The following is a 14,132-nucleotide window of genomic DNA, read 5'->3' as shown; positions in this document are numbered from 1 at the left end:
GGGGTAATCACTGAGGGACCCATGCCACAATAGCCAAGCCTCCTGCAACCGGTCACAGAATGTATGACAAGGCAGAATTGGTGTGTAGAGCCTCAGCTCTTTCATTAAAACATGGGGTTCATGGGTCAATTTTAGCAGACAACGGAAAAGGTGCTGGTACTCAGTACCCCCAAGTACCCCCTCAAAAAAGCCCTGCTAAATTAGAAATAACATCCTGCATTATTCATTTTAAATTAATTTCTGACAAGTTGTGTCTTCTCTGATGGATCAGACGTAATTTAGTAAATGATTTTTCTCAAGGCTTGTTTGATCATCCAAAATTATATTGGAGTCAGAGTAGTTATTGGCCAATCTTCCAAACCCAGAGTACTTTGTTTTTCCAGGATTTTACTGTCCACCTTTGGATGGCTTCCAGACAAACACTTAATGATTCACATGTCTGATCCAATGACTCTTCAGTTGGCAGCACAAGTTGGAAATTATCTGCATAACTATAAGCTAGAATTCCTGAGTGCTTTTAAACATTCAAAATAAAAGGAGAAAGGGGAGATCTTACAAATTAGGAAATACATGTATAATTTTAAGATCTGCCCAAATCATGTCCAAAATATGCCTTCACATGTTTTTTTCCCCCATGGGAATATATATGGAAGTAGCTGTTTTTCTAGAACTGCCACTTACGTGTGTATGTAAAGAGGATGAAATCAAAGCAAAACTTAAATGATCTTCACACTTTAAAGAGGTGTAGGGCAGCCAACACCTCAGAAGTGATGGCTGCTTGATTAGATTTACCTTAACCAATGGGATAATTTATCTTGTTTGACCTCAGTTGAAGGCAGGCAAAGAACTGACCAGCTGGACATTCTGGCTTCTTCTAGAAAGAGGGAGACGCTGGGAATGCCATAGTATATGCCAGTCCCAGCCTTGGTCCCACCTAAAATTTAAATCTTGTTTTTGTACCAGGGAATACAATATCCGGGTATACACTATCCAGCTGCTTAGTGGTACACTTAGGGACACCTTTACTAAGATGTGCTAGGCATTAATGGGTACATAACACTGCAAAAATGGCTTTACATGGGATACACTAGTTTTGTTTTGTTTTTTTACATTTGTACCCCGCGCTTTTCCCACTCATGGCAGGCTCAATGTGGCTTACATGGGGCAATGGAGGGTTAAGTGACTTGCCCTGAGTCACAAGGAGCTGCCTGTGCCTGAAGTGGGAATCAAACTCAGTTCCTCAGTTCCCCAGGACCAAAGTCCACCACCCTAACCACTAGGCCACTCCTCCACTTGTGGTAATTATTTTTTCTTATTTTTTTTTTTTTGAGGGAATGTGCTTAACACATGCTAACTGGCTAGTGCTTCGTTAACATGGAAGCCCTCACTGCCTCCAAAATAGGCAGCAGTAAGCAGGCTCATGGTAATTTTTGTAAATGACCACACACTAATTTTATATTAAAAGCTGAGGTAATTTGCTCCAAACTCTACTCTTATAACAGAAATTCAATCATCAAAATAGAATGAGGAAAAAGACCTGTTTGTGCCTACGTGAATTGGACTCCATTCTTATCACTGGTCTAAAAAAAACTTTTTTATTTATTCATTACCTGGTATCATTATTTTGTTGTACACTTCAATCCCATCAACGTGCTTTTAGTTTATATCATAAGCTCAAAATATCATTTCCAAAAATTGTGAAGTATATTTGAATAGAGCACTTAGCTTCAAATATATTTCCCAACGGGGCTCTCCATTTCACTTTTCTTTAAGCTTCTTCAGGGAACTAAGGGCCCTGTTTACTAAGCTGCATTAGTGATTTTGGCATGCCTACACTTAGCAAGCGCACTAACTATCTAGGTGCCTATAGGGATATTGTAGGCATGTACATGGTTAACGTGGATACGTAGTTAACAAACGTTAAAAATGTTAACGTGCCTATAACGCTGCTTAGTAAACAGGGCCCTAAGTGCTGAACATCCCACAAAAGCTATGAAAATATACATATATCATGTAAGTGCAAAACTTCAAGTACTGCTACAAAATAGAGAAACTTACTCATAGTAACATAGTAAATGATGGCAGATAAAGACCTGTATGGTCCATCCAGTCTGCCCAACAAGATAAACTCATTTACATGGTAAATAAACTCATTTACGTGGCAATAAACTCATTTACATGGTAAATAAACTCATTTACGTGGTAAATAAACTCATTTACGTGGTGGATAAACTCATTTACGTGGCAATAAACTCATTTACATGGTAAATAAACTAATTTACGTGGTGAATAAACTCATTTACGTGGTAAACTCATTTACGTGGTAAAACTCATTTACATGGTAAATAAGCTCATTTACGTGGTAAATAAACTCATTTATGTGGTAAATGAGTTTATTACCATACTCATTTACTACATACTCATTTACTGTAGCATCGGATTTCTAGTATGGCATAATGCATGAGCCCTTGCCTCTAGATCAATGGGTGGCGTTAAGGGCTCAGGCCATAAATAGACGTTCGCTGGTTTCAATTTTACCTCAGGCTCTTTTCCCAGCCCATTGAAAAAAAAAAAAAGCCCTTTTTCCCCAGACATGATAAAAACTGGCCCGGTGCGAACTAAAAACATGCACCCACACTACCGCAGGCCACGTTTTGCTGCAGCTTAGTAAAAGGACACCTTAGTAATATCTGCTTCCAAAGTACAATAAAACTGTATATCGTCTACAAAACCATGCATATCGAGGCTATAGGGTCTCAAAATATTCAACAATGGACATAAATGTTAAATCGAACAGGGGCTAAAACAGCCCCCCTGAGATAATTCATATTCCATACTAGTAGCCAGGGGCAAGGTTCCATTCCAAGGCATAGATTTGTTATTTTTTGTTTTAAAAAAACAGCATGTTCTGCCTCTGCAGGAAGGATCTGGAGCCTGTTCATTAGGATCCCATGGTCCATGGTGTCAAGGGCAGCTGAAAGAACCAGCCATATTTATATAGAATAGCTCCCTGACTCCACCTACATCCTTAGATCATCTACCAATGACACTCGAGCTGTCTCCACACTGAAACTAGAAAGGCTAGACCAAAAAAAATTTTTTTGAAGCTATTGTAAGTCTTCAAGTCCTGGAATACCCCTTGCCAGTCATGTTTTCAGGATATCTATTATGAATATGCATGAACTTGATTTGCATACACTGTCTCTATTATATACGGATCTCTTTCATGCATATTCATTGTGGATATCCTGAAAACCTGACTGTCAAGGACCGGACTTGAGAAACACTTCTTTAAACTATACCAATACAATTCATTTAGATGAAAAAAAGAAAGATTCAAAACTGTTCTGTAATTAGTTACACAGCCTCCATCGAAAAATGACAAAAAAAATAAATTTAATGGTCGACCAAGGTTTGATTTAGAGAGAAGCATTTATAATCACCCCAAATTTCTAGAGATATTTTAATCAACTAGGGGGAGCAGAGGTTAAACAAAAAACAACTCTAAGAAGGGGCCCTTGCCTTATCCTGAAGAGTCAAGGTATTATTCCACATTACTGGGTGAAAATCTGTTCAGTAACCTTGAGGAGGAAATTCCTCAGCTTGTAAATACTCTTCTTGTTTTTGTTCAGCTAATCTTACAAGGCCTTGATGAAGCTGTAGTATTTTATGTTTTAACAAAAGTCACTAAATCCTCATGTTCCAGTAATGATTAGGTAATGTTAACTCCCTTACTATTGTTAAATGTCTGTGTGAGACTCGTACAAGGGATGATTCAGTTTTTGTTTGGAAAAAGCCAACATTTTAATGCCAAAACTATGTTTTCATACATTTGAAGAGGTTTTTCCTTTTGCCACCTTCTGTGTCTTCTGCCACTATCTCTCAGTCTCTTAATTTTTACTTTTAATTTCTCTCAACTCAGGAGTAAACTGGAGGGGGAGTGGGTGATACATGGCCAGCTTAAGCATTAAACGTATTCACCAGGCGTATATATATTATTAATCAAGGGAGTAAATCAATTACTTATCTTATTATACTCAGCTTCAGTTCTCACTTTAATAATATGCAAAGAATCATGGTCTAATTCAACCGAGACCCTTTTGTGGGATCATCAGACCCGCGTAACTACCTCTATAGTGGCTAATATGAGCCAAGCATATTTCAGAGGTAGTACCGTAATCCTCATCGATCCTTTTTATTTGCCTATATTTTTCAAGACTGTTTTTGCTTACATCAGTTAACATTAAACTTAATATCTATTTCACTTTTTGTACTTAGCTTCAAGCTGTTAGGCTTCATGTGCATAGTGGAGACCCGGATTCACCGACATAGAACCATGTTTTGCAATACGCTGTGTCAAGGCAGTCTCCTGTTTTCTTAAGGCCGCCTTAAGCTTGAAGCTAAGTACAAAAACTGAAATAGATATTAAGTTTAATGTTAACTGATGTAAGCAAAAAAAGTCTTGAAAAATATAGGCAAATAAAAAGGATCGATGAGGATTTCGGTACTACCTCTGAAATATGCTTGGCTCACACTAGCCACTATAGAGGTAGTTACGCGGGTCTGATGATCCCACAAAAGAGTCTTGGTTGAATTAGACCATGATACTTTGCATATTATTAAAGTGAGAACTGAAGCTGAATATAATAAGATAAGTGACAGCTTAAGCATTAGGCAGACTACACAGTCAAGGTCAGTTCCATAGGTATTAGGCATCCCAGGAGAACCTTCTGCCCTGTGCCCTCTTTCTGAATTAATTTTCAGGTCCCTAGGGTTCTTTCTACCTGGTAGTATAAAAATCACAAACAAAAACCTATCTTTTACAGTGCATGAAATATGCTGGGTTTAATTATAAAACAATTAGGACGACCTACGGGCCCAGAAGTTTATTGAAGGGAGGTCAAAGACTGAAGGTCCACCTTGGACATCTAATACTCTTGCACCAGCCAAGGGGGGATGGCATATCACAACTATTATATGACTTCCTTGAGAGGGGGCTAAAATTTTATAGACTTGAGAAATGTTATTATTCCAGCTCCTTAGTAATTTGCCTAAAGAACTACAAGCACTAAAATACAGCTTCTGTATAGCCTCATGAAAGATGTTAGAACCTTCAGGGAAAGCCAACAGTCACTCAGGAACATTTGAACTGAGGTACTTTCAAAGGATACTAGCAAAATGGGGAATTTAGAGTATCAGTCAAAGGAAGTCAGCAGTATAAACCAGAAAACAATACAAAGCACTGCTGATAACTATTGCCGGTAGGGACTGATATATACAAAGAATAACATGAAGATGGAAAAAAAAGACTTCAGTTAAAAGTATACAACAGTGTTTTGAGAATTACAGCTCCTACATTTCAACTGAAAACATCATAGGTCATTTCCTGAAAAAGTCTTTTATCTTGTAGTAATTCAAATGTCTATCATTTGAAATCAGAACCACCACTGGGAATTGTCTAAAAGACGTTTAATGTAAATAAACAAATCTGAGTCTAATGGTGAATTCTTCAAGCATCAAATTCAAAATATCAAAGAAATCCAATTTCCATGAAGTTTCAATGGAATTCACATTCTAAAACTTGTGCCAAATCCTTGGAAATGTTGGAGTTTTTTTCTGACCTATGATGTTTTCAGTTGAAGCATAGGAATTGACACTCTCAAAATGTTATTGTATATTAACTGAGGTTTTTTTTTTATCTCCTTCTTCATGACAACTAATAAAATCAATGATTTCATACTTGGAGAAGCAATAGAAATGGTAAATTAATTCAACCTGCTTGGATCAAACAACAAAACAATAAAACATTAAGCAGTCAAGAAATCCAATGATATATAGAGCTTGGCAGAACAGCTATGAAGGGCTTAGAAAAGATTTTCAAGTGTATAAATTATTTTAATACCATGTAAATTTTAATCTGCTGTATGTTTGTAGAGTTTTTTGTATAGTTTGTTGTGTAAAGAAATAATATTTATTGCTTTGTTTTTTTATATGTGATTTGCTCCCCACTTAGACTTTTAAAGATATAGCGGGTTATAAATAAAGTATTATTATTATCTCTGTATACAAAGATTCAATTTATCCAAACTATGGTATTTTCAGTAATGTCATATGGATGCAAAAGTTGGATGGTGAAGAGGCAAAACAGGAAGAAAACTGATACCTTTGAGGAGGATAGTGTGGTCAATGAAATCGAAAATAGGTCAAGGGATAGCAAGGTTGAAGGCCAATGCAAAACAGGAAGACTGGAAATGCAATGGATCGATACAATAACCGCAGCTTTGGATACTCCTCTATAGACAATTAGCTGCCTAAGGGGGTCTTTTACAAAAGCATGCTAGCACACGCTAAATGCTAGAGATGCCCATAGGAATATATGGGTGTCTCTAACATTTAGCACATGCTTATTTTTACCGCTCGCTAAAAACACTAGCACACCTTTGTAAAAGGACCCCCCTACCTGAAGAACGAACATAGCTCAGGACAATTATCAATAGTGTTGCCAAGAGTCGCCAATGACTTGATGGCACATAACAACAAGAAGTGCAAACCCTGTGTGCTAACCTTTGTGTCCATTCCCAGCATGTTCCCATAAGTTTTTGCATAGAAAAGTTCTTCCTGCAAGTTAAAGGATTGATACCAAAAAACAATATTTTTCTCAACACATAGAACAAGCTGCAAATTCAACCAAGCAGCTATTTAAAATAGGTAAACAGCCCACTGCAAACCCCACAACAGAACCAGCCTTCCCAGTCACAACTAATCAGCAATGATTTTGCCACTTACTTTACCAAAAAAAAAATTAAAGGTCTCCATCAAGACCTACAGACAGTCTCATTAAAGCTCCCACCAGATAATGAAGAGAACAGTCCTTCTTCCCCACCATGCACAGCTGTCTGGGACTCATTCAACCAGGTCACAGAGGAAGCTCTTGAAAATATCCTGAAAGGTCTATGGCCTACAACCTGCCCTTTTGATCCCTGCACAGCAAAGATAGTACAAGGAGTGAGCTCAGGCCTCATTGAAGGGGCATCAAAATTGTTAACACCTCTCTGAAGGGCAGCTGCCAACAACAGTTATAGTGTGCCCCGTACTGACCTCACTGGACCAGGACAAGCTCGAAAACTACCAGTCTCTAACATTCCTTTCCTGGCAAAACTTATAGAATCGACAGTCTGCATTCAACTCAATGATTGACATGGGTCTAGCCAGGGGTGTGCTGGTAAATTTTTAACAACGGGCTCTCTCTCCGGACATAGCCGGCCCTGAAATTTGGGGGAAGGGGGGAATACATGCCTCTCTCTCCCCTCCCTTGTGCGGGCACGCTAGGCATACCTTTGCTGAGCCCCACCAGCCAATAAATGGACTGCCACCATTCTCTGCTACTTGTTTCGGTCTCTGAGCAGCATGATGGAACCTTCTTGCGCTTGCATGAAAAGTCCCAGCCTGATGCTCAGAGTCAGAAACAAGGAGCAGGGAGCAGCAGCAGTCTGTTTATTTGGCTGATGGGGCCAGCATCGCTGCCAGCAAAGTAAAAGAGAATTCAGGAGGGGGCCCAAGCCCACATTTTGGGAGTCATTTGTTAAAGTAGCCATGGGGAGGCCTACTTTAACAACCGGCTCCCAAAATTCTTAAAAACTTAACGGCTCTCACGAGCCCGTGAAAGCCCGCTCCAGCACACCACTGGGTCTAGCCAATTACTTTCAATTAGCCAATCTGGCTTCAGACCTGGATAAGGAACAGAAACAGTTCTTGTGTCACTTCTTGGTGATCTGCACAGAAACCGTGACAGGGGATCTGTCCTGTATTTCTCAGCAGCCTTCAACACTGTGAATCATAATATCATGCTTACAAGACTGGCAGGAAGAGGTAACAGTGGCACATTCTTTATTTGGTTCAAACTAATAAATAAATCCTATTTGTCAGAAAGACAGCAATCAGTTCTGTTCAGAAACAGCACATCATTACCTTGGGCTCTGTGGAGTGCCACAGGGATCCATACTGTCTCCCCATTTTATTTAATATCTACCTCAAGCCTTTGGCTGAGCTGCTTCGGTAGATGGGCACAAAATTCTACATTTATGCTGATGATATGCAACTGCCAGTGCTGAAAGAATTACACTGGTTGCCAGTTGAACAAAGGATTAAATTCAAAATGTTATGTTTGATATATAAAGTGCAAAACAGACAAGTGTCTCCTTTATTGGCATCAAAGTTACATGTATACCAACCTAGGCGTTCATTGACATCTGAAAACCAATGTATTTTTAATGTTGTTTCATATCAGGCTGTTAGGTTAGAGGAGTAGAGATCTTCAATTTCAAAGCGGAATAGAGTGTCAGAATTTAATAGAATTTTTAAAAGAAATCAAAACTTTGCTATTTATTGAGGCCTATAACGGTTCCTAATTTGTTCAAAATCAAAGGCACAATGGGTTATGACATACTGGAATTGGAACATCTAGAATACTGTATATGAAGGAGTAAACCATGTGTGTCTTGGAGTTTGTTATTAATGTGATAACAAATGTGTAAGGTTTTTATTCCGTTTGTGGTTTTGTAATCTGTCTAGAACTGAGACGATAGTGCGGAATATAAATTTTTTAAACTAACTAACTAACTCCTCCTACCCATTGAACCAGATCTACCCACAGCTCTGTGTAAACGGTCTGCCTGCCTAACCACAACTCAGGAATGGGCAAACAACAAACTCTTTCTGACCCCAAGCAAAACAGAGATTCTTTGGGTACCTGACACAAAGTGGACAAATACCTGACTTCAAAACACCTTTTGAGACGTTATGAACTCCCCCTAAAATCACAGGTCAGGAATCTTGGGATACTGCTAGACTCATCACTAACTATAATCCTGCAAATTCAAACAACAAATTTGTGTATAATAAAATGGTCTTCATTGCCATATTTTTGAATAGAAACAAAAAGGAAGCAACATTGGGCCTTCAGGATTGAGATAATCAATGTCCTTTTTATTATGAGATTGACCCGACACAGGCCGTGTATCGGCATACAAACACCTGCCTCAGGGGTCTAACATAAAATAACATATAAATGTATTAGTCTTACATAATCATAAATGAAAGCATGCACATACATGTAAAGAACTTTCAGATATAAAAATTTTTTTAAACATAAAATAGCAGTAAAACATGCTCATATAATGAATAAAATACATATAAAAACATATATGCAAATATATTTATAAAAAAATGCAAATATATAAATCTCATAATAAAAAGGACTGATTATCTCAATCCTGAAGGCCCAGTGTTGCTTCCTTTTTGTTTCTGTACTATTTTGTGTGCTGTTTTACCCTCTTTTGTGACTCCATATTTTTGAATAGACATGTATTTTGAAATAAGTTTTATTAAATCATTTTCCCATATGGACTGGTGGTTACATTGCTGAAGCATTTTGAAGTCAATGCTATGCTTCAACCTGATGGTCCCAAAAAAAAGATTTCTAGTAAATAGTGATTTGACAATATATTTTGATCACTCATTAAAAAAGGTGAACATTTTGCATTCCTCCTCTCCTGATTTACACATTTTTATCCCTTAAAATTTGCACAAGTGCCAGAATTAAACATTTGATTTTACAGTCTACAGTCTTGTTGTTTGCTGAGTCATATAGCTGGCCAAATAAGTAGCCTGGAGCCATGAAGCCTGCAGAATTTTTCTGGCTATGCTGCAAAAAAATGTTATTCAGGCCTGCTCAGAGGATACTTTTTTTTTTTTAAAGCTCTGCTCAATAGTTATCTCAGCCTGCTGGGGGGTGGCTGGGGATTGCTTGGCGCTGTACCATACAGTTATTTTGTTCTGCTTAGAAGGAATGTTTGGCTCTTAGAGCTATGCTCAGAGGGGAAATATTCAAGCCTGTACCATACAATTATTCAAGTCTGCTCAGGGGGAATGTTTGGATCTGTTCAGCAGGTCTATTCAGACTTGCTCAGGGCGGGGATAGCGAGTGGAATTTCCAACTCCATAACATGATTATTCAGGCCTGCTCAGGGAGAATAGTTGAGTCTGTTCCATGCAGTTGGGAAGTGTTTGGCTTTGTACCTCAGTGCAATTCCGGCTTGCTTGGGGGTTATGAATGTTTGCCTTTGTTATCATAGTTTTACTCCTGTGCACGAAAACTAGGCACCTTCAGATCTTGAAGAACTACAGCCTAGTCCAATAAAGGCGACTGATGCTAAACATTTCTAGTGTTTGGACATTTGACCTCACTTGACACAGTCTGTAACACATCTTCTTCTGACTGGTTATTCATCCTCTGTAAGTAAGGCAACTATGGAGTATTTAAAGACATGCATAACATTCTCCAATGAGAAACAGAAGCATCTGGCCTTCTATGTGCACAGCAAGAACTTGGGACACAGGAAAAATTAAGACTCACAGAATTCCAAACAAAGGTAACTTTATTGTTATTTCAAATTGTACCATGAAAGGCACACAAACTTCACTGATATAAAATAAGTCCGATATGTTCAATATTTTTTTTGCTCTTAGAATAGTGGTAAAATGATCCTTTCACAGAAAGGATGATGTAGTTTGCGTTGGAATAAAGCTCATTGTTACAAACATTTTGTAAATGTACTAATGCACTTGACATCAATTTACCATACTCAAACTATGTGTTTGCAACCGATGCAGAATAAATAAAAGTATCTTACAGTTTTCTTATACAAAGTTTGCCTTTCATGTGATATTGCCAAAATAAAATCTGCAACAATTCTATGTATTTTATCAAAAAGAAATAGTGTTTGATGCTGTGTGGCAGATGCTCAAGTTAACATGATCATTTCTCAACCCTGCTTCAAAGTAAGGGTTCAACAGAACTGGAGAAAACAGTCCAACCAACTAAGAATATGGAGACCCGGGTGTACTTTCATGGTTCAAAGTAGCTATGAGTTACACATTGAATTACACCCTTTCCCTTCAGTCTCAAGTTAATGCTAAGAACCAAAGGAGTCTTATCTTGTCACCCACTGCTTTTTTCAGGCCTAGTGTCTGCTTTGGATGTAGGTCCAGCCTAGGCTATTGATGAAAGTAGTTTAAGATTAATAAAAAAAATACGGAAGAATATGGAAACCAGCTCAGCATTCGGTATTGCACAATACTAGTAGGGCTGCTGGGTTCGGATTTTGCCTGACAGGCTGATCCAGTGCGGTTTCACCCTATTGCAAACGGGATGATGTATTGTCTGTTTAGATAAGTAAAGGAGCACTGTATCTCCCGCCATGTATTAAGGGAGGGCTAAAACCCTAACTGAATTACAATGCCCAGCGAAACAAAATGGAACCAGCTCCCAAACCTAAATCCTCTATACAACCCTTGAGCGAGTTGTGATGGCATATCAGACATTTGTAGCTTTTTGGAATGCATTCCTCATAAATGCTGTTCCTTGTACTGCAAATTACAAAAGAAACATGACTACAAATACCACGTTGTAATGGGTTGCGCTAGATCTGAAGCTTTAAGTTTCTGACATAGGTTTGGCTCATGAAAACTGCATTTGACCTACTGGAATATATTTTCCTTTTTTACTTCTATAATGCAGCTTTCAAGGAATATATTCTTTACATTAGCCATATAATTATATACTGCATATGTTGGTGCATACATGTATATAGAGATGAAGTAGGAGTCAGCTTCAGTATCAGTGCTGGGGCTTACCTAGACAGGTTATGGTATACTGGGGCAAGCACATCTATTGCTAACATTGAATGACTGTGCAAGGAACTATGATGAAGGTTCCTCACAGCTGTGGACTGTGCACCATGTGACTGGCACCTTTTTGGAACAGTAATGAGCAGTGGTACGTCTAGGATGGGGTTGTGGGTATGGTCCACCCCAAGTGAAGGCAGTAAGGGAGTGCGCATCAAACAGTTGCGGAAATGCAGTCTACAAACGCATGGCTGTCAGCTCTGCCAGTCTCTTGCCCCGGAACAGGAAATTGAAAGAGAGGGCACGGGACCGGCAGAGCCAACAGCTGCATTCATGTAAATTGTGGCTCTATGACTGCTCAATGCACCCCCCTTACTGCTTTTGGGGGGGGGGATGCACCTGGAGGAGGGAGTGCTCTGTCTCTGGTGGCAACCAAGCTAGGTATGCCACTGGTAATGAGAATTGAAGCCTTGGCAATAGTCTTACTGGGCTGAGTCAGCCACTGTTCCGTCCACTTGTAAGTACTCACTCCTCCATAGGTGCCAAATAGAGCCAAAGTGACCTTCCATTTGCTGAGAAATGATTTCCTACACACATGGCACTGGGTACCCCTGAAGGAAAGTATGGATCTGTGAGAACATAGTTCAGCCCAGGGGTTCTCAACCCAGTGCTCAGGACACACGTAGCCAGTCAGGTTTTCAGGATATCCCCAATGAATATGCATGAGAAAAATTTGCATACACTACCTCCATTCTATGGAAATCTCGCTCATGCATATTCACTGGAAATATCCTGAAAACCTGACTGGCTAGCTGTGTCCTGAGGACTGGGTTGAGAATCCCTGGTTCAGCCTGATGCTTTTAGCTTTGCTCTGCTTGTCCCTGGCTTTCACTAGCCAACCATGTGCACAATCTATAAAAAGCAGCAATGCTGTAGCACTATCATAGTGTTCATTATTCATCTCCTAATACTGTCTCCCGTATTGCAATAACACTGATTATGTTACACTGCATCAAAATATGATATTTTCATTATTTAAAAATCTGGTATAAAAATATTATACATCTTATTTATAAAATTATATATATATATATTTTTAAATTCCAGTTAGAAAAAGATGGTAAGTCAAAATATGGCAAGCTAGTGTTTTAGATCCCTCAACCAACATCAATGCAACAATGTGTATAAAAAAGGCATGGTCAGGATTACTTCTTACTGTACTGTACACACATTTTCCAAAATGAAAGATGAAAAGGTCATTAGATACTTTGACACTGTCACTGGGAAATCAAAGTAATTCACCTTAAAAACTGCAGCTATTTCTGCTTGTATTATTGTTGTACCATTAATTTGAAAACCGTTAGCACACACACAAAAAAATGCATGAAGACCAGAATGTTGCTTAACATGAATTGTGATAGACAGGCATGCTTCCAGTGAAAATTCTTCCAATTCATTGCGATGCTAAAGACTACCTTTGGCCTGGCATGGTTAGTGCTTCAAACGTGGGATTAGCCCAACAACAACAAAAAAGACCCATGTTTCATAAAACATACTAAAAAAGGAAACCAAGAATTAAAAATATAGGTTAGATATAGTGGGGTCAACCCATGGCATTTGGATAATTTTGTGCGTGTGTGTGTGTATATATATATATATATATATATATATATATATATATAACCAAGTTATCTGTCCATAAGGGGGAGAGGGAAGGGGGTTGGGGCATCTCAGGGGGTGGCATTACTTGAACATTTGGAGTGGCATTTCAGTAAGAATGTTCAAATCTAGACATCCAGGTTGGGACACTCAAGTTCTGCTAGTTGTTTGGAACAAGATCTGCCAATGTAGAGTCTGTTCTAAAGTACACGGAGAAATGGACATTTATGCATTGGTTATCTGCAGCATAAACATCCATTTTAGAAAAACAAGTGCATAAAATTCCCCAAGTACTGGCTATGCTATAGAAGTCCCATTCCAGCCCATCCAGATGTGATCAGGTCACAGACCATAGAAGTCTGCCCAGCACTGGCTTTGTTTCCCAATTACTGGTGTTGCCATCTAAACATGACTGTTTTGTTTTGGTTCCATCTCTTACGATTCTTTTATATTTATCCCACACATTTTTGAATTCCATTATCATTTTCATCTCCATCATCTCCCACAGGACGGCATTCCAGGTACCACCCTCTCTGTGGAAAAAGTACTTCCTGACATTATTCCTGAGTCGGCCCCCCCGCTGCAGCCTCAATTCATGTCCTCTAGTTCTACCGCTTTCCTATCTGTGGAAAAGGTTTGTACAAACATTAATACCTTTCAATATCTGAATGTCTGTATTATATCACCCTATCTCTCCTTTCATCTAGGGTATACACATGTTCAGGCCTTCAAGTCTGTTCTCATATGTCTTGTGGTGCAAACCCCATACCACTTTGGTCACTTTTTTC

General features: G+C 38.8%; 1 long non-coding RNA gene across 1 annotated transcript; it reads left to right on the top strand.

The window, feature by feature from the left end:
• Positions 1–12,458: 12,458 nt before the first annotated feature.
• On the top strand, positions 12,459–13,862 carry LOC115477767. Its single transcript, XR_003943373.1, has 2 exons — positions 12,459–13,326; positions 13,374–13,862. It is a non-coding gene; the product is annotated as an uncharacterized LOC115477767 (long non-coding RNA).
• Positions 13,863–14,132: the final 270 nt, after the last annotated feature.

This window comes from Microcaecilia unicolor, chromosome 9 (assembly GCF_901765095.1).
Source record: "Microcaecilia unicolor chromosome 9, aMicUni1.1, whole genome shotgun sequence".
Lineage (NCBI taxonomy): Eukaryota > Metazoa > Chordata > Amphibia > Gymnophiona > Siphonopidae > Microcaecilia > Microcaecilia unicolor.
This window is presented reverse-complemented; position numbering and strand designations above follow the sequence as displayed.